Raw genomic sequence first — 20,428 nt, 5'->3', positions numbered from 1 at the left:
GGTCAATGCAAGTGTTGCCTTTTCTGACACTGCACCTTATGCTCCACATCCATTTTTATCCCCTAATTCTTGGAACTCCTACAGCAATCATAACCTGTATAACACATTTATCCCCTTAATTGTAGACTGTGTTGAATACGTCACTAATCGTTCCATTTGCTAGCAAGATCATAAGCTCCCTATTACATATGTTTGTGTGTCCCAAATACCATAGTATTAGGTACATAGTAGATTAATATTTGCTTTCTGATCAACTAAATAATCACATTTAACACATTAACACACATGAAAATAACATTGATTTGATAGCAAGATAGGCATAAAATAAAATATTACTAATAACCAGTGTAATCAGAATTTCATAACTTTTACCCTTACCTATTAATATAGGACCTCTAGTTCTCTCCTAAATGCCTCTTTCCTAGGTGTATTCTTTGAGTCACCAAAGGGTGTTTCATGTGGGCTTGCTAATGTGTTCTGGCCACTGCCACATGGCACCTGTCTTTTCCTTTCTGTGATGTTCGCTGCCCCTGCAACTGTAAATCGGTACCTCCTACCGTATATCAGAGGTGTACCTCCTTGCCCAATATGACTGTCTCCTTGACTTTGTGCTGTCCTGCCAGGTGTGCTGCTGATATGCCCTGTTTAACCCCTTCTGTTATATATTGTCATGTAGGCATCAAATTGGAGCGCTTTGTATCCTATTGCTTCAGAGTTTTTAGTGAAAGCCATTCTTCACTTTCTTGCTGTAGCCCCATGTCTCTGTTGTGATGAGCTCTTGGGGCTGGGCTGGTTGAACAGAATGAGTGGTAAGCACCACACTGTGCTTGGAATCACTCTTCCTGTTTAGGGCTTTGTTTATTGGCCCCTAAACTTGGTTAAGCCTGCAGCTGAGCAACTATATTATACATCCTTATACTCTTTTCCAGGGTACTTCTTTATTAATATTTAGTTATCTTTGTTGGGTCTGAAGATGTATATTTGAGAGTAATTGGAACTGGACCTTGTGAAAGTTTCTAGCAGGAGTTAGGTAAATAGCGGGGAAGAAACGTATCTAGGATTGAGCCTCAAGAGTTAAAGCAGATGATCAAGGGGTAAAGGGAGGAGCAACAAAAAATTTGGAGATGAGGAAAACCCAAAACATAAAGCCTCCACAGCCAGGGTGAGAAGGAATTAAAAGATGGTCTTCTGTACCTGGAATAGTTTGTGAAACAGTGGGAATAACAAAACAGTCATATTAGTTTCCTCTTGTTCTAAGTTTCCGTTCATGTTTTTTGTTTTTTGCATATGCTTAAACTTTAGAGTAATCCAGTTCTGTGCACCTGAGATTCATTTAAGGAAAAGAAAAAAATTTTGTAACTCACGATTACCTAGATACATGCTTATCCTAGTATAGCATTTGATTCACAGTCGTTACTGCAATAAATACCACTGACTCTCAACTCCTTGGGTATTCAGGTACTTCACTTCCAGCTCTGTGGAGGTTCACCGAGGAGTGAGATGCCCAAGACACCTTTGAACAGCAGTGAGAACAAATGGGGCAAAGAGAGGCAATGAAATGTCACAAGGACGGTTATCACTAGACATAGAACCTCTTTGACTTCATCTACCGAATCCTACTTTGAAATCTAGAAATCAAAACCAACTGGGGATGGGGTATTACTGGAGAAGTGCTCCCTGAGACCTGTTTGCCAAGACCTCATCATGATCTAGGGATGCAGGGAGACCTTGTGTTCTTTCCAGAGTTTGTCAGCTGTTGAGCAGCAGAATCAGAAGTTAATGTAGGCCTCTCTGCTCCAAGACTCATGTCTTCTCCACTACTACACTGGGATGGTTTTTTCAAGCATTCATTTGTTTCTTGTTTTCATAGTGCATCTGTCCTTGTAGCACTCATCCCCAATAGAGAGGATGCGAAGATTGCATTGCAGTGATTTTCACCCAATTCCATGTGATTGGCAGCTTTTACTAAGTGCTAGCCTTGAAGCAGTGCACTTGGTTTATAAGAAAGCTAAATTTGATGCTTCCAAAGCAAGACTGACAATCTTGGAGCAGGAACAAAATGACCACCGGATGCTAGGTGTTGTTGATTGACTCTGCTTCCTGTGGTAGAGTCAAGCAAGTTAAATCAGTCCATTAAAAGTTTTAAGTCCAGTAAGATTTTGAATCTCTTTAATTCTGTGTATACAATATGTATCACGAAATTGAAATTCACCACTTTTTTCAGTTACAGTAGTTTGTGTAAGAATAATCACTCAAAATTTATTTTGAGTACCAAAAGCATTAAGATTACTTTCAGTATTCTTATTTGTTAGCCGTAAAAGTAATTTACTTATTAGAAAAATTTTAAACGTTAAGTAAGAAATAGTAAGATTATTATCTCAAGGTCTTGGCAGGCCAAAATAGAAAAATTCCATAGATTAATCTTTAAAAATTGTGTTAAATCCTGAAATTTGAGTTTTATGTTGGTTTGGGTTACTTTTTGGCATTTTATTATTCAAGATTGTCTTTGGGGGATACTGTATTGAACATTGTGTGTCCTGTGGAACTTCTTTTTGTATATTATGTCTTATTACTAAACTTGTGAATGGGATACCCAACACATTTTAAGGATTTTTTTTTCTTTTATTTGTATGTGAACATTTGGATAAAAAAATCCAAATATACATATATATATAAAACAATTTTTCCTCTTTTGCAGAATTAAATGTGAGGGAGTCTGATGTAAGAGTTTGTGATGAATCATCCTGTAAATACGGAGGAGTCTGTAAAGAAGATGGAGATAGTTTGAAATGTGCATGCCAGTTTCAGGTGAGAAAACCAAACCTATTTTGAAAAATTTTATGTTTCGTATTTTATAATTCGCCATTCTTCAAATTGAAAAGCTTCAAACACCTTGAGTCCCATGGGGAAGTTGGGTTCATAGCCCACCAATTCTTTTTTGTTAAGATAAAGCCCTATTATTTGTACCTTCCATGCTTCTTGCTTGGAATTAAGAGGACAGATTGGCAATAATAGATGTGAAAATGCTTCAAAAAATATTAAAATTCCATCTAAATGTAAGTTTTAATAGTCACTGAAAGGAAGGAAGATACAGGTTGCGGTAGAGTCTCTTATTTAAAATGATAGCGTCTTTTTCCTTTTCTTCTCCTTCTAGTTTGTCTTGGTCCCTTCCGTTCTTATTTGTTGCTGTCTCATTTCTTTAGGCCAAAGAACTTGACTGACTTGAAGCCTCAGGGTAAGTCAAGGTTAGAGATGGATTAGAAAGGGGAACCTCCAACTAAGAGTGTGCATATCTTTGCTTTTCAGATTCTCTTTTCGTTGTGATTCTATCGCCTAGAAAAGTAAAAGAAGGGAACTGAAGTATGTTCCATTTGGTTCTACCCTTTTGTTTATTTTCTGTGATTATAATCTGGTTTTAGAATGTTTCTCACAGGATGATCCCTGGTTCAGTATTTGAGGTGAGAGAAAGAAGGAACCAGAATTTTTTTCACTGGTGATCTTGTTCTAAACGTATCCACCATTTTGGATTTTGAGAAGATGAATGGGTACAGAAATTGGGAATAAAAGTATAGGAGAGTTAGGATTTCTGGTAGCGCTATGACTTAAAGCATATTTCTGTATGATCTCAGATAATTTTCTCTGCGTCAGTGTTCCATCTGAAATGAGAAGGCACATTTTTTACTCTTTCTTATGATATTGTAACGAGAATCAAAATTGGAAAGCGAGTTTGCATATGAAATTTCTTTGAAAACTATAAACCGTGATGTTGTTTATTTTCATTGAGAGGAAGTGGAGAACTTAAGTGAAGGAGGAAGGGGAGGTGGGAATACTATTTTCTAGCCAGACATTTTCTTTATGGTCAAAAGGAGCTTTTCATTTGATGACATAGAGTGATAGGAGGGGTTCTCTGGGGCATTTCTACAATAACCACCTTCTTCCAAGCCTGCTTAGGTAGCATTTGTTGGACTTCAGATCCCTGTGGTCTGGAGACATTGGTTCTTTGCCACGAGTGCTTCTTGCAGCATGGAAGGTGGCTTTACCCAGAATGAGATAAGAAGTCGGTGATAATGCAAACTTTATTCTTTCCACCCAGTGAGTTTTTAATTTCAGATTTTTTATTTCTAGAATTTATAGTTTCTTTTTATCTGCTGAGATTTCCTGTCTTTTCATTACAAGCATATTTTCCTTGAACCTAGATATTATTGCTGCTTCAAAATCTTTCTCTGCTAATGCCGATATCTAGAATATCTCAAGTATCATCCCTATTGATTGTTTTTTTCATTTGGGAATGGATATGTTTTTCTGTTTCTTTGTGTTAGAGTAATTTTGATTTTACCCTGCACGTTGTAAGTGATAAGAATGTTGAATTCTGGGCCAGCCCCCATGGCTCACTCGGCAGAGTGCAGCGCTGGTAGCACCGAGACCGCGGGTTCAGATCCCATATAGGGATGGCCGGTGCGCTCACTGGCTGAGCGTGGTGCAGACAACACCGAGCCAAGGGTTGTGATCCCCTTACCGGCCAAAAAAAAAATGTTTCTTTGAGGAGTACTGTTATTTTTGAAACAGTTAAATTGGCTGAACTCAAACTACAGACTGTCTTCTCTGAGGTGGGCAGCAACACAAATAATAGTTTCTCTTCGTCTTAGTGGGGCTCCTTGGTGTCTGCCCTATATGTGGTTCAGGAGTCAGCCAGAAATTTGCTGAGTTTATGTGCAGAATCTGGACTCCCCTCTGACTCTCTCCTTTCTGGCTATGGTTGCCTTGAACTCTGTCCTCTGGTTGATCAAGTGAGAAAGACTGCAGGGTTTTTCTGTAGGATGTTTAGCCATTCTGTGTGGAGGAGACTGGGGACGTTCTCCTCTTCCTACTGTGTTAAGCATTTCCTTAGTTTAAATTCCTTGTTATGGAATTGTTGGGCCAATGGGATACTCGTGTGCGGATCAACATTCTCACCAATAGCAGTTTATCAGACTGCCTTGACCCCTCAGCCTCTTGGTAGTATATTTAGGCAATCCTTTTAAATTTTGTAAATTTGAAAATTATTTGCATTTGATTTCTAGAGAAATTGAAAATGTGCCATATATTTATTGACCATTTTAAAAAATTAATCTTTTATATTCTTTGCCCATTTTTGGAAGCATTTTCTTTTTCCTTATGTTGATTTGTAAAGGCATATGTATATGTATGTGTATGTACGCGTATTCACAGTATACAGTATTTAAGTATTTATTTCTTACTATGCTGAGCATTTTATATCCATTCACTCATAAACTGTCACGGGAACCTACTGTTTTGATATGTTTTTTAAAAGGGTAATATGAGGGTGCTTCGAAAAGCTCATGGAAAAATAGAATTAAAAGATAATACAAATCTTTCCATGAAGACCACCCATATATGCTCATAATAAATAACTTGAACAATTTAATAGTTGATATATATTTTTAAAAAGTCTTCCTTTCACTGAAGGCTATCAGTTGCTCTTCTCAGAGGCATTATCTGTTGCTTCTCATATTTCCTTCTAGAAATATTCTGTGTGTAAACAAGCATATATGTGTTATGATTCCTCTTTTAAGTTCATGAATCACTGAATAGTATTTACCTTAGAGATTGTTCCTCCTTTTCAGTTTCTGTAGTTTACAAAAAAAGAATTTTGTATTTTAAAGAAGTTGTCCTAGTTTCATTTTTTTATTTATTTTTAATTGGTAAGTAATAATTGTGTATCCTAGTTTCTTCTTATTTTTATTTTGTTTATATTTTTTGACATAAAGAAGTTTTAAATTTTCACATATTTATCTGTCCTTTATGGTTCTGCTTTTCTTTATTCTTTGAAAGTCTTCCAGTAAAACTTGAAAGGAGTAGCCTTTTTGACCTTTTAAAAATACGTAAGCAGCTAGAAAATCCTCTCATGATCTGTTTGAACCCCTTGCATTCTTACCTTGTGGCAAAGCAGGAAAGGAACATATGTTGGGACTTGAGATCAGTAGATGTTTATCCAGTGCTTAGTTTCTGTTAGGTACTAGTTTAGATGCAGAGGGTGTAAAGATGTTTCAAGACAGGTTCCTTGCCTTGTAGGAGCAAACTGCCTAAGGGCTTATGGCATAGTTTGATCTTATTGATAAACAAACCTTCCTTTGACTACTCTGCCTTCCTATAAGCTTATAAATCTGTTCAGGTTAGACTCAGGTTATTACCAGCTTAAAACAATCACCTGATATGCCCATTAAACACTTCTCGCTGGATGATTTAGCAGTATTTTTCAATTCATTTAAAAAACTTGATGATGATTTGGCATGCTTTCAGTGCTCATATAAGCTTTCTGGGACATAATTCAAATACATTTTAACATGTAACAGGATTTGAAATAAAAGCCTAAAATTTTTTTTTCAGTCTGCTAATAAGAGCTGTTATCTTGCCACATATATAAACAAAGCCACTTTTATTAATTTTGTACAAAGAAAAATGAGCAATGGTGCATCTTTCCTTTAAAACTTTATGTAGAATAGTGCCTATGACTTTTTCCCTGATATTTTTCTTAATGTTTTTCCTCCCTTTTTGTTCTTCTCTTTGGAGTTCTCTGGACTATGTGTCTTTCTTCCTTAATGTATCAGTGTCTGCTCTTGCTAGGTGCCGTGCTCTCTTATCAGACCTCTGTATTAGTCAGAGAAACAGAGCTAATAGGAAATATATATGTATGTATGCACACACACACAAATGTATTTTTTTGTGTGTGTGTGTGTGTGTGTGTTTGTGTGAAAGAGATTTGTTATAAGGAATTGGTTCATTCAGTTATGGAGGCTGAGAAGTCCCACGGTCCATCATTGGTAAGCTGGAGGCCCAGGAAAGTCGGTTGGTGTAGGTCCCGGTCTGAGAGCCAGGAGAGTCCCAGCTCAAGCAGGTAGGCAGAGAGAGAATTCTCTTTTCCTCTTTCTGTTCTGTTCAGGTCCTCAATGGATTGGATAATGCCCACCCACATTGGGGAAGGCAATCTGCTTTACTTGGTCCACTGATTCAAATGCTAATCTCATCCAGAAACATCCTCACAAATACACCCGGAAATGTTTAGTCTGGGCACCCTGGGGCCCAGCCACATTGACACATAAAGTTAACCATCACAACCTTCTTATTATTTTCTTATTTATTGTATTCAGCACAGTTCGTGACGCACAGTAGGTACACAATAAATTCCTGAATAGATATGGCTCCAGAGTTGTACAACGCTGCATTTTTCTAAACTACTTAAAATAGCTGGCAGTGTCATCAAGTTCACCAGACTAAAGAAAAGGTATAGGGGAGAATTCTTTTTCCCAGCAAGGGAGGCAATACAGAGGCGGTAGACCTTCGGTTAGAGTTAGGTTCCAACACAGTGCGTAAGTCAGAAACTACGTGTTGTTACAATTGTTCAAATCCCTTAATTTGTCCCTAAGCATAATGAGAGGCTTTCAAGAGAGAACCCTGGAAACTGAGAATGACCAAGGAACAGCAGGCCTTGTTTTCCTGTCTCATGCTCAGTCCTAGATATGTGTTTGTGAGGTTGAATTTCAGGGACATCAAGTCCCCTACTCACTACCATGAAGTGACATATGGTAAGACCCAGCTGAATAACTTGAGTGTGTAGGGAGTGGTTCAGGTACATTACTTGTGAAGAATTGTGGCTCCTCCGTTTATTAGCTGTGACCCTGGGAAAATACTTCAGACTCAGGAATGATAATAGCAATTGCAAAGGTAACTAATGTTTATGAGAATTTACCATGGCCAGATATAAATGCTGAAGGTGTACTTCTCTTATTTGATCTTCATAACAACTTTCTTAGGTAGGTACTATTATAATTACCATTGTATATATAGATGGGGAGAATGGTGCTGGTGCTAGCCCATAGGCACGTGGATGGTGGGTGTATTAGACCATTATTGTTGCTTATAACAAAATACTTGATACTGGGTGATTTATAAAGAAAACCAACATTATTGCTTACAGTTTCTGCGGCTGGGAAGTCCAAAGTCCATCTGGTGGTGGCAACAGTGACCCAGGGGTCTCACATTGCAAGATGGTGGAAGCAGAGCGAGCAGAGAGAGAGAAAGACAGACTCTCCTCTTCTTTTAAAGCCCTCAGAACCACACACACCCCTGACCACCATTTTTAATCCATTCCCTACAGCACAGTCCCACAATCAAATCTCGTCTTCAAGGCTCTACCTTTCAATTACCATAATAGGATCTCCCACCTTCTTAACAGTCACAATGGGGGCTAAGTTTCTAATACATAAAACTTGAGGGACACAATTCAAGCTTCAGGGAGTTTTGGGGGGACATAATTTAATCTACTACAGTGGGTTAGGATTTGAAATCTAGCATTTTTGACTTCACAGCATTAGCTCTAAGAATTAAGCCATGCACTTCACGTGGTTGGATGATATATGAATTAGTTAGGACATTTCAAGTTGTATCTAGTGCTTACTAGATAGAAACTCTTTAATAAATGTTAAGATTCTTAGCCCTATCAGACTTAATGTTCCTTTTTAGTAACTGTTAATTTATATCCCATTTCTTTGCTATCTTTAAATGAAATTTGTAGATAATGTAACCCATATAAATACATAATTAAAGAAATGAATATAATGCATAATTGCCATGTAAACAAATAAAAGTAATTTATAATAAAATAAATATTTCAGAGCGTAAATGCTTATGCTAAAAGATAATGCGTTAGTCAGATGCTTATATCTACTTATAATGAATGTTTGTATTTAAAAAAAATTGGAAACAATTTCATACCAGTACACAAAAACAAAAAGTAGAGGTATGGTGGATGCTAGAATAAAAACCAATATCATGATAAGCTGTAACAGACCACACTTATTTGTATATGGTAAGTCTTGCCATAGTTCCTACGTGAATGGCCAGAGAGACATTCAGAAATTGTGTGGTACTTGTAAGTCTTTGTTGTGTGGAACTGTTTCCTTTGCAGTGCATCTAGCATCCTTGGAATCCATCTGCTAAATGACAGTCATGTTCCTCTGCCATTGTGACAACCAAAAATGCCTGCATAGGGGCACCCACCCCTAGGGGGCAATATTGGCACCTTTGAAAACACTATAGTAGAAAGTTATTAAGCGTATGTTAGGGAGAAATTAGGTTGGAAAATTTGTAGACAGAGCACCTGACATCTTGGAGCTCATAGTCTCTTTTGCTGATTATGTATTTTGTAATTACAAAGTAACATTGACTTATGCAGACATCATACTAGTTATGTAAATTTTAGGGAAAGAGGATAAAGGAGTGTGATCCGTGAACAATTAGAGGAATATAGAAAGGCTTCTTAAAATAAAATTTTAATTTTACTAAAAGTTCATGTAAGATTCTGCTGATACTTAATGTATAGTGAAATCAACTTGGTTATAAAATATATTATTAGTTAGTTATTTTAACCAGTAGCATGTCATATTGTGCTTCATAAAGTAAATCTGACCCCTTTTTAAAAAGTGGATAAATGATAAAAGTCAATCTTGTTCCTTGCAGAAAACTTGAGAAATACAGAAAATCATAAATATGGAAATAAAAAACCATGAAGACAAGTAATGTGAAAAATTTATTGATCTTTTCTTCCAGTATTCATTGTATGCGTGTTCATTTTTATGTCAATTGGGATGTAAATGTGATTTATTTTCTTGCTATATTTTATTTTATATTGTCATATTACTTTAAAATTTTTCATTCAGTTGTGGAATGGGTAATACACTTAAAAATGACACAACATTCACAGACGTTATATATGTGCTTTTCACCTAACATTGTTAGCTTTTCCTGTCACATAGTATTCTTTTAAAAGGCAGTTCTCAATAACTGCATTGTTAATTCCTTGAACAGATATAACATGGTTTTTTTTTTTTTTTTTTTTTGTCGTTTTTTCGTGACCGGCACTCAGCCAGCACCGGTCAGTCCTATATAGGATCCGAACCCACGGCGGGAGCGTCGCCGCACTGCCAGCGCAGCACTCTACGAAGTGCGCCACGGGCTCGGCCCTAACATGTTTTAATTAAACATTGTCTTGCTGGATATTTAGTATTCTAAGTTATCAATATGTTTGTGTTTGAAATGGCTGTAATAAACATTAGTCTACAAGTTTCCTTCAGATGGATTTCTGTATGTGTAATTCTAGATCAAAAGTTGCATTCCTTTTTTAGGACTTTCAAAACATATTGTTAAATGATGTTCTCCAAAATTGAACCAATTCACATTTTCATGGTGTGTTGGGATGCCCACCTAACTGATTTTTATAGCCAATTTTATAAGTTAAAAATGGCATCTCATTTTAGTGTGAAACGCTACTTGCTAGTGAAGATGAATCATTTTTTATACATTAATTGGATGTTTGAAATTTTTCTGTAAATATTTTGTATCTTTGCTTCATATTACTATAATATCTTTCTCAGTTTTTTTTTTCTTTTTTTCCTTTTTTTTTATTGGCTAGCCGGTGTGGGGATCTGAACCTGTGACCTTGGTGTAGTATAACTCCGTGCTCTAACCAACTGAGCTAACTGGCCTATTTTTTCAGATTTTAAAACTTTAGTCATTTATTATATTTTTGTCATGTAGAAGTTTTAAAGGTTTCTAAACACTCTGGACCAGTATGATTACTCAAACCTGAATCACCTTTTTTTTTTTTTTCTTCATCTGTCTTATTTCTACTCATCCTTCAAGGCTCAGTCCATATTCGACTTTCTCCAAGGGGGCTTTTCTTAAATACGCTAGCTTATAATAATAGGTATAAGGTATTATACTTATTGCCTAAACTGTTTATTTGGTATATTATCTGGCTTTGTAATGTATATAATGTTTTCTGTTTGTATGGCTCTCCAGCAAGACTGTAAGGTCTCTGAGAACAGAGATTATATTTCTTTGTGTCTTCTATAGCATTGATGGTGAGACTTTGCCTGCTAGAGGTGTTTAGTAAATGAACTTTGATAATAATAAAATGACATTACATAAGTAGTGCTCTTTACAAACACTGTCAAGAATTTCCTCTTATTATCTCAATGGTTTTTGATAGCAAGCAAATGAAGTAGATAGCGTGGGGATTTCCATTCTTATTTTTATGGATAGTAGGTAGTTATTTTCATTATAAGTGTGGAATAGGGTATGAAGAAATAGCATAATTCTTCCTTTTTTTAATGCAAGTAAAAGAACAAACTATTCACTAGTTTCAGTATGTCATAATAGCATGGTATTGCATTCATGAATGTGAATTAGACTCTTAATATTCATGCATAGTTCTGAGAATTTATTTTTGTTTCTTTTGTAGTGTCATACAAATTACATTCCTGTCTGTGGATCAGATGGGGACACTTATCAAAATGAATGCTTTCTTAGAAGGGCTGCTTGTAAGCACCAGAAAGAGATAACAGTGGTAGCAAGAGGACCATGCTACTCTGGTATGTATAATATTCTTCTGAATACATGTTAGAAATGGTTCTGCCATATTTTCCAACAGAAAGTTTCCAGTCAGAGGTATATTCCCCAAACTGCATGAATTGTTGGTGATTGTGTGAGGGAATGGGAAGCTCTTTTTTTGCCCCCATTTAGTGTTGTTGCTTTTTAACCCCACATATTCTTGTATTGACTGTGTTATTTCTCACTACATTTTTTAAGGCTTAATACCTTTTTTTGTGGGTACTTTGCATGTCCTTTGCTTTATGGTTTGAACATTAGAGTGAATAAGATTTGGGATGGGGAGTGATATGGGATTTATCTTGTTCTTGGTTGGTTTTTTTTTTTTTTTTTCTGGAAGAGGTGAGGAATATCTGTAGAAAGCTATTAGTAGCATCCCAGGTTGTGTACCTTTCCCAGCTCTTTTCTATCTGCATCTTTCCCACCAATCTGTTTGTATTTACTTTCTTCTTTTTTCCTTCCTGAACTGGAAATGGTTGATTTTGGGAGGCATCAATGTTAGTTTCTTATTTGTGCTTGTATTTGTGGGTAGGGATTCAGGTAAGGTAATTAGAATTATTGTGTGGATGATAGGGGTAAAGGTGGAGACTATTCTTATGTGATCTCTATTTCCTTTCTTTCCCTATATATTACAGTGCTCGAAAGTTCTCCCTTTCATGAAATGAAAAGATTTTTAGGGCCAGCTACAAAGTTAGTTTCCAAGACTACTCTCGCTTCTGACACCAGTTGAGATTGGGAGGTTCTCTGTGCTACTCTGAGTCCCAGTAATTTGTTAGAAGAGCTTATAGAAGTCACTGAAAGCTATTGTACTCATACGTTATGATTCATTACAGGGAAAGGATACATGATAAAATCAGCCAAAGGAGGAGATGCATAGGGCAGATTCTGGGAGAGGTTGAAACATGGAACTTCTGCTCTCCTCATGGAATCATGGACAGTGTCAGTTCCTCCTGGCCACAGTGCGTGACAATACACATGGAGTATTGCCAACCAGGAAAACTGACGTGAGCCTCAGTGTTCAGTTTTTATTGGTGATTCATTACATAAGTATGACTGATTGTCCATGTGGTTTATCTCGGACTCCAGGTTCACTAGTACCATGTGACGCAAAGCCCCCATTCTAAATTACATGGTTGGTATTTCTAGTGTGGCTAGCCTCCACCCTAAGACTATGGGATGTGGTTTCCCCCCCAACCCCCTATAGGTTCTGATGTGGTCAGCATCCTCCCTTAACAAAAGATGCTCCTATCAGGTATGACACAGATTACCATCCAGCAGCCAAGGGCAAAGGCGAGACCTCTTTTTTGGGTGAGGCTAAATTCTTTACTCTACCCAACGTAATTAGGTGCTTGGAGAAATTTTTATGTTTTTAGGCTTTTAGACTATCATTTTGTTGTGGTTCTTATACACTTCTCTAAGTACATTGTGTTTCACAGATTTGATCCTGAAACTAAAGAGGAATATGGAATTTTTTCCAATCCCTAAGTAGTTATGCCTCATTTATGAGGAGCATGTGTTTAAGACACCAAGCACTTTGACAGGCAGTGAATGTTACACACTAGGAGGCAGAATCGTAGATGGGGAAGAGCACCACACTAGGGTTAAAAGACCTGGCATTAAAATAACTTTTAAGTCTTTACTGTGTGACCTTGGACAAGTCATTTAGCCTGTCTGAGTCCTAATTCCCTAAACTGTTAGACAGTTATCATTTCTTGGGTTTGTTAAATAAGGATTGAATGAGCTAGGCTATAAAGTGCTATATCAATTTTGTTATTTGCTAAGTGGGCCAGTGTTTTTATGTCATTTGTTCTTTTATTTTATTATTTAATTAATTAAATTTATTTTATTTTATGTTTTGACCGGTTAGGGGATTGCAACCCTCGGCATGGTATGGTCTGCACCACGCTCAGCCAGTGAGCACACCGGCCATCCCTATATGGGATCTGAACCCGTGGCCTCGGTGCTACCAGTGCCACACTCTCTCGAGTGAGCCACAGGGCCAGCCCCATTTGGTCTTTTAAGCGTTCTGTTCCATGAGGTAGAAATATTATTCTCTTATGCTTACTTGAAAACTCCTTTCTTATGCTTTAGGATTGAATGTAAGCCTTTTCTCCTCAGTGAAATCTTTCTTCTGAGAATCTCACTGAAAACTCCTGGCTGAGTATGTTCACACCTTGTGTGTTTCTCTATGCATATACCATACTGTTTTTCTTTTATCTGACATATCTGCTTCCAGCCAGATCATTCATTTCTTAACCAGAAGGCATTGTGTCCTGCCTAGGAAGGTTTATCATCATCTCAGGGCTGGGGTGGAAGTCGTGTGGACTGTGGAAGGCATGTGTACAGTCTACAAAATATAATCTACAAGAAGAACTCTATCTTGTTATCAGAGTAGTTACAGTATTTAATTTATTTAGGAATTCTAAATGACAAAGGAAGGTATGAGATTTTTATGTTTATTAAAATTAGACATGGGTTGAAAAAAGGTTGGGAGTGAGTAAATATCTCATGCACTGGGAATGTGTCTTGTTTATCATTTTACTCTTAGCATTTACCATGATGCCTGGCAGATAACATGTACCCAATCAATGTATGTGGAATAGAAGTAAGAAGGGAGTGTTTTTCTAAAAAGGTTTGGTCATAAAAACAGTTTTAAATCGCGTTTCCTTCCTCCTCTGTTTTCTGTTCCTTTACTCTTTCTTTTCCTCCTTACTTACTCCGAGAAGATTTCATATTATGGTTGATTAATCAAAATTGAACACAATTTAAGACTTTAAAATAAAATCCCATGGAGATTTAGTAATTGGTACTACATACAATATGTATTTTAAAAATTCTTCCTGTTTCTACCCTATCTGGGAATTTGATTGTTGTCCGAAGGAGCTTGCAGGGAAGGAAACGATATTGTTCTGGGTCTTGTCTTCTACTCCAGAGAACTGTTTGAAGGACTGGAATGGCTTCTGTATGGCTTAGGGTATCCTCTCCCTTGGAAGTTGCTGAAGATAAAGTGTCAAATTCTACACTTGCCATCTCTGCTTTTTTTCCGATTCCATGCTGATGATGCTATAGCATTACTCTGTTTTCAACGTGATCTGTTCTCTATGTTGGTTCTTTCAGGATTATAAAGTAAATTTTTTGCATTAATTACATTTTAGGCTGGCTTCTCCCAGTAAATTTGAGGGATAGTCTTTGATTTCACTAGTAACAATTCAGGTGAGATTCTTTCTGATTAGATTTTCTAGAGGAAGTTAATTTCATCAGTAATAGAAAACCTCAACTCTGAGGTTCTTTCCTTTCTAAACCTTGGGGCTTTTCTTACCTTTTGGCTTTTGGTCTTTATCCACAGATTTCATTAAGAAGATTTCTGGAATAAGACCCAAAGGTCTTTTCCTTCTTTTCTAATAAAAGCAGCTTATTCATTTTTCCTCTCAAGCTTTAACAAAATTTTCTTCTACCTTTTAAATGAGTGATTTAAAATTAATTATTTATATTTAACAATTTACTTTATACTATTATTGGTTTTTACTCTGTAAGGCACCTAAATATTTCCTGAATGGGCTACAAAGATGTATGAAATATGGATGATTATGTTTAAGTAATTTATATTTTGAGAGAGGCATAAAATAGGTATAGTCTTTGAATAGGATATTAGATATTAAAATATGGAGAAAAGGACCGTATAAGAATGGATATCACAGTTTTATTTTTGATAAGAAATGTGACTATTCGATAAGATGAAATCTCCAGAAAAAATGTTATTATTCATTCTTGGCTTTTCTTCCCAGATAACGGCTCTGGATCTGGAGAAGGAGGTAAGTTTCAAATACCTCTTAAAGGACTTTGTTTCCTTTCACTTTTTAAAAAAAAAAAAAGATTTGAGATAAAATTCACATATGATTTGTCCATTTAAAGTATACAATTGAATGACTCTTTGTGTATTCACACAGTTGTGTATTCACCACCACAGTCAATTTTAGAACATTTGTGTTAACCCAGAAATAAACTATGCACCATCTGTTAAATTGAGGTGACAACAAACTGACTTCTCCTTAGTATCATTCCCACAAGTGATTTTAGCTTGGACCAGAGTGTTTTGTAACTCTCTCAAATTTTTGCTCATAAAGAATTTTTGAAGTACAGAGTTAAAAAACTCCAAAGCGAGTTGTGCATAGAAAAGGGAAGACTTGCAGAACAACTCTAGTGGGATTTAGAGTCTAATTTCAATCTTTAAAAATTTCCTATGTTCTTGATTTTATTTTGCAAATATATGAATTATTTCTGATGTTTAAAAAACTAATGTTTGGCAATAGTGTATAATAGGGTTTAAATTATCAGAACTGAGAATGACTAATCTGTTTCATAGTCTGAGTCTGTAATTCTTAATGCGTATCCACTGTATGCAAAATAATGTTTGAGGTGCTATGGGTATATACTAAAAGGACACTCACTCTGGAAAAATTCATACTTATGCAAATGAAAACTGCAGTTACGATCTTTTCAACATGATCTGAAACCTTACTGTAGACTTCTAAATTTCCAATAATCCTAAAGATTCAGAGTTGGAAGGGACTTTGAAGATTACGTAGAGAATAGAAGAACTGTCCTGAGGAAGAGGTTCAAGGATGACAGTTTTTGCTAGGAAAAAAAAATGATTAAAGCTGTTGAACAATAGAATTTGATTTAAATGGACACGTTCAAGCAGAAGCTTCATGATCATGTGTGAAGGATCAGATAATACATTCTAGATCTTAGAGCTGGAAAGGATTTTCAGAGATCATGTGGTCTAGCTCCTGTGGTCAGATATTCAGTTTTAGGGAACTATCATTTTTCCTATATTAAACAAGTGAGAGTTGATCTCAAGATTTGCTTATATAATTCAGTACTGGATGCCTTGCCCTGAAGATGTAGGTTGACCATATTTTAGGGAGTATGAGTTAGAAAGGCTTAGTGGTTTGCTCAGAATAATGAACAAACCTTAGTGAGCTCACGGGGGCTTGTAGTATTTCTGGATCTCACGATTCTGAAGCCTCAAAATTACTTAAGATTATGATCCTTGGAATCTGTTTGGGAGTATTCATGAGAGTTTGGAGAGGATTTCTACTTAAAGTGCAGGCAGACACCAAAAATTGGAAATTTAGAAGTTTTACCATCCAGTCATTGTAGATCCGTATACTTTCCTTTTAATACCTTCTTTACTGCTTGCCAATTCCTGGACAGTATTCTTTCCCAAACTAAATTGAGCAATCCCTTGAATGAACTGAAATCCTTAAGTTCACCCCAACTGATTTCCCTGCCCAGTTTGATCTTATCAGGATAGGATCCATTCTAGTTGAGACCCCAAAAATGTAGGGCCCCTTTTGTGGGATGTGAGCTGAGTAGGGGGCTAGTGGTATTCACTGTAGGCCCGCGTTGAAACTTTGTGTCCTTGTCAGAATTTCCATAAGTGCCTCAATGAAATTTAGGATGAGGCGTCCATGGGGGCTCCTTTTTATTTTTTCTTCAGAATGGATAGTGCCTTGGGGGCCTGGTAGGGACGGAGATGTGGTGAAATGAACATAGTGTATATGTGCACTTGTACTCTGAGGTGCCTCGTCCTCCATTTCCAAGGGGCAATTTTTTTAAACTAAACTCTTAATTTTGGAATAATTTCAGGTTTACAGAAAAGTGGCAAAGCTAGTGCATAGAATTTCTGTAAACCCTTCCCTAGTTTCGCCCATTGTTAACATCTTCTATAACCATGGCATGTCTGTCAATATTAAGTGACTGACACCGCCATAGTACTATGAACTAAAATTCAGACTTTATTGGGATTGTACCAGTTTTCCATTAGTGTCCTCTATCTGTTCCAGGACCCAATCCAGTGTATCACACTGCATGGAGTCTTCCCAGGCTTTTCTGGTTTGTGACAGTTTCTCAGTCCTTCTTTGTTTTTTTTTTTTTAATAACCTTCACAGTTTTAAGAGTACTGTCCAGGTATCCTGGAGAATGCCCCACAATCTGGGTTTGTTTGTTGATTAAACTGATATTATGGGTTTTTGGAAAGAATATTACAGAGGTGAATGCTCTTCTCGTCACATCATGTCAAGGAGTGAATGGTGTCAGCATGACATCTGGTGTCACGTTGATGGTGCCGCTGGTAATGTTGATCTTCGTTACTGAGTTAACATAGAGTTAGCTCGATTTTCCATTTTAATGCTTTTATTCTTTCCTTTTTTTGTGTGTGTGTGTGTGTGTGTGTATGGTGGTTGGCCAGTACAGGGATCAAACCCTGGACCTTGGTGTTATCAGCACCATGCTCTAACCGATTGAGCTAACCGGCCAACCCCCGGTTTTCCACTTTAAAGTTACTTTTTCCCCCTTTCCTTCCTCTGTTCCTTGAAAGGGAGTCACTAGTCTAGCCCCAGGGTCCCTTTTCATCGTGACAGCCCATGCTCTTGTGGTACATACCTCTCCTCCATTGTGCCTTGACCTGCTTTTATTGAAGATGAAGCCATTGCTGTCCAGGGCCATTCCAAACCCCTGGGAGTGTCCATGCACTCTGAAACAGAGAAAGCCTTCCCTCTGAACTGAGCCGAAGCCAAACATAAACCCCACTGGGAACATATTTGAACATACATGTATGATCTCCTTGCTCTGAAGCTTGGTTTTTATAACTTTGAAAGTGAGACATTGGTCATGGAGTTCCTATCCTATTTGTGTAGGAATTTTAACCATTTCATTCACAGAGGTTAGCAAATTAGACCTTGAATAGGTCCATTTGCTGCAGTGTCAATGTGACCGAAACCTTTAAACTTTTCAATATACTAAAGACAGTTTTGCTCTGATTGCTCTTCAGGGTGTGATGCAGGGTACTGTGCCCTAGCTGGGCACCTTCCTGACTGACCTGACCATGCTTGACACTGCTCTTCAGGACTCCATCGAGGTGAGTGCTGCACAGGTGGTGTAATTGGGCCTGCAGCCTTCTCACTGGATACCCAAAAGAGAGATTCGCTTCTACAACTACTAGTATCTATTGAGGGCCCATTATGTACAGTGTTGTGTAGAGGCTGGGAGGAATACAAAGAATAACACCAGAAAAAAAACACCAGAAGTGACTCTGTATTCAATGGCCGGCATAGTATATTAAAGTAGGCAGCGATTGACAGGAATAGTAGAAATTTGTTCTGTTTTTATTTATTTATTTATTTATTTATTTTAATTTTTATTGAATCATAATTGATTACACATATTTTGGGGGTTGAACACTAACATATGTTGATCAGATCAATATATTGTTACAAATCATAATTATTCTTTATGCCTATGTCCAATCTCTCCCATCCCCTGTCCCTTCCCTCTCCCCCCTCTTATTACCCTAGATTTTTTCTCTCCCTCTGAAAGAGTAATGGTTACTCTGTTGATTTGTTGCCTAGATGATCTGTCCGATGCCGAGAGGTGTGTTTAGGTCCCCCAATATTTTCATAGAGCACATGCTTCTTCTGTCACTCTGGAATGGGCGTTGTGGAGAGACACATCCTCTTCTGTTCTTTGGTCTCTGCTGGTGACTCTCCTTGTGTCAATGCACTCCAGCGGCTGGTGGACCACCTGTGTGGTGGTTGTGGCATCTAGCTGCTTTCATGGCAGCTGTAGTTATTGTGGTAGCTGTGGTGGGCCACCCACGTGGAGGTGGTGTTTTTGGCATGCTCCTTGGTGTCGGCGGTGTGCCTGGTTATGGCAGAAGGGGGTCCGTTCCCTGGCTCCAAGGGTGGGCCCTGAGGCACTGGTGGTGTGCCTGGGTTGGAACTAATTTTTTGTTCTTTGCTTACTTCTAAAATGGGGAACTTCCTTTGGGAACCAGTAGTTGAGCTGTGTGGTTTAGCTAAATTGCTAATTTGCCGCTGATTTAGTGGTTTTAATGGTTGACTTTACAGGTACTTCTGGCTCTCCAAAGACCCGTTGCACCTGAGTTGTGTAGAAACTCTGATCTGGGCCTGAGTCTTTTCATCAAAATGTACCCTATGTAGTTCCATATTCCTGGTCAGTCTCCACTGAGAGGTCCTTTGCCGATTGGGGTGCCAGTCAGCAGTCCTTGCTGTGCCCCAGTGTTCCCCCAGTGGGCCCATCTCTACCACTGCCCATGCAGCAGTCCTTGCTGTGCCCCAGTGTTCCCCCAGTGGGCCCATCTCTACCACTGCCCATGCTACAGACACTTCCAATGGGACAGGCCATGTGCTGGTCCTTTGCGATGACTCACCAGCCTCTGAATGGCTCCTTTTTTTCAGCTGTTCTGGTTCCTCGCTCCTGCATGAGTCCACGGGAACCCAGTTAGTGGTCTTGCTGGCTGGGGGGCCACCAAAGCTCTCCTCTCCCCTGCTGCGTCCAAGCAACTTCATCCAAAGGGCACAGCTGTGGCTTTTGCTGGCTCCTGCTTCTTGCACTCAGCAGCTCCAGCCTTAAAGTGGCTGCAGCAGAAAATGGTCAGAGTGGTTTTTTCTTTCTCTACTTGTGGCTTCTCCTGCCTTCATGCACTCCGTAAGTCTCTCCTCCTCTTCCCCTGAGCTCTAGCGGCCCCAACTTGGCTGTTGTTGCTTTTATATAGTGATAAATTGGTTGATTGGTGGGAGAGAGTGATGCTGGGGACTGTCTATTCTGCCATCTTGACCGGAAGCCTCCAATAGTAGAAATTTGAACAGAAGTGCAATGAGAGACCATAGAAGGTCCCGATTAATTTCATATGAGAGAATAGGATGGAAAGGCCTATGAAGGAGGGGGTTTGATAAGCTACTTCCTAGTAGCAATAATAAAATATTAAGTGGAGAGGAAATTTGATATTTGAAATGATATTTAAGGATTGCTTGTATTACTTAAGTACATCTCTCTGGTTGTCATATGCAATCAGCCTGCGTTAATTGTGTTATAATTAGAAGGGGAGGCAAATTGTGGGAGGTGTGGCTGTGTTGACGGTGAAGAGCTGGGCTTCTGGTGCTGCCTCATTAATCTCTGA

The sequence above is a fragment of the Cynocephalus volans genome, chromosome 17 (genome assembly GCF_027409185.1).
Source record: "Cynocephalus volans isolate mCynVol1 chromosome 17, mCynVol1.pri, whole genome shotgun sequence".
Taxonomy (NCBI): Eukaryota; Metazoa; Chordata; class Mammalia; order Dermoptera; family Cynocephalidae; genus Cynocephalus; species Cynocephalus volans.
This window is presented reverse-complemented; position numbering follows the sequence as displayed.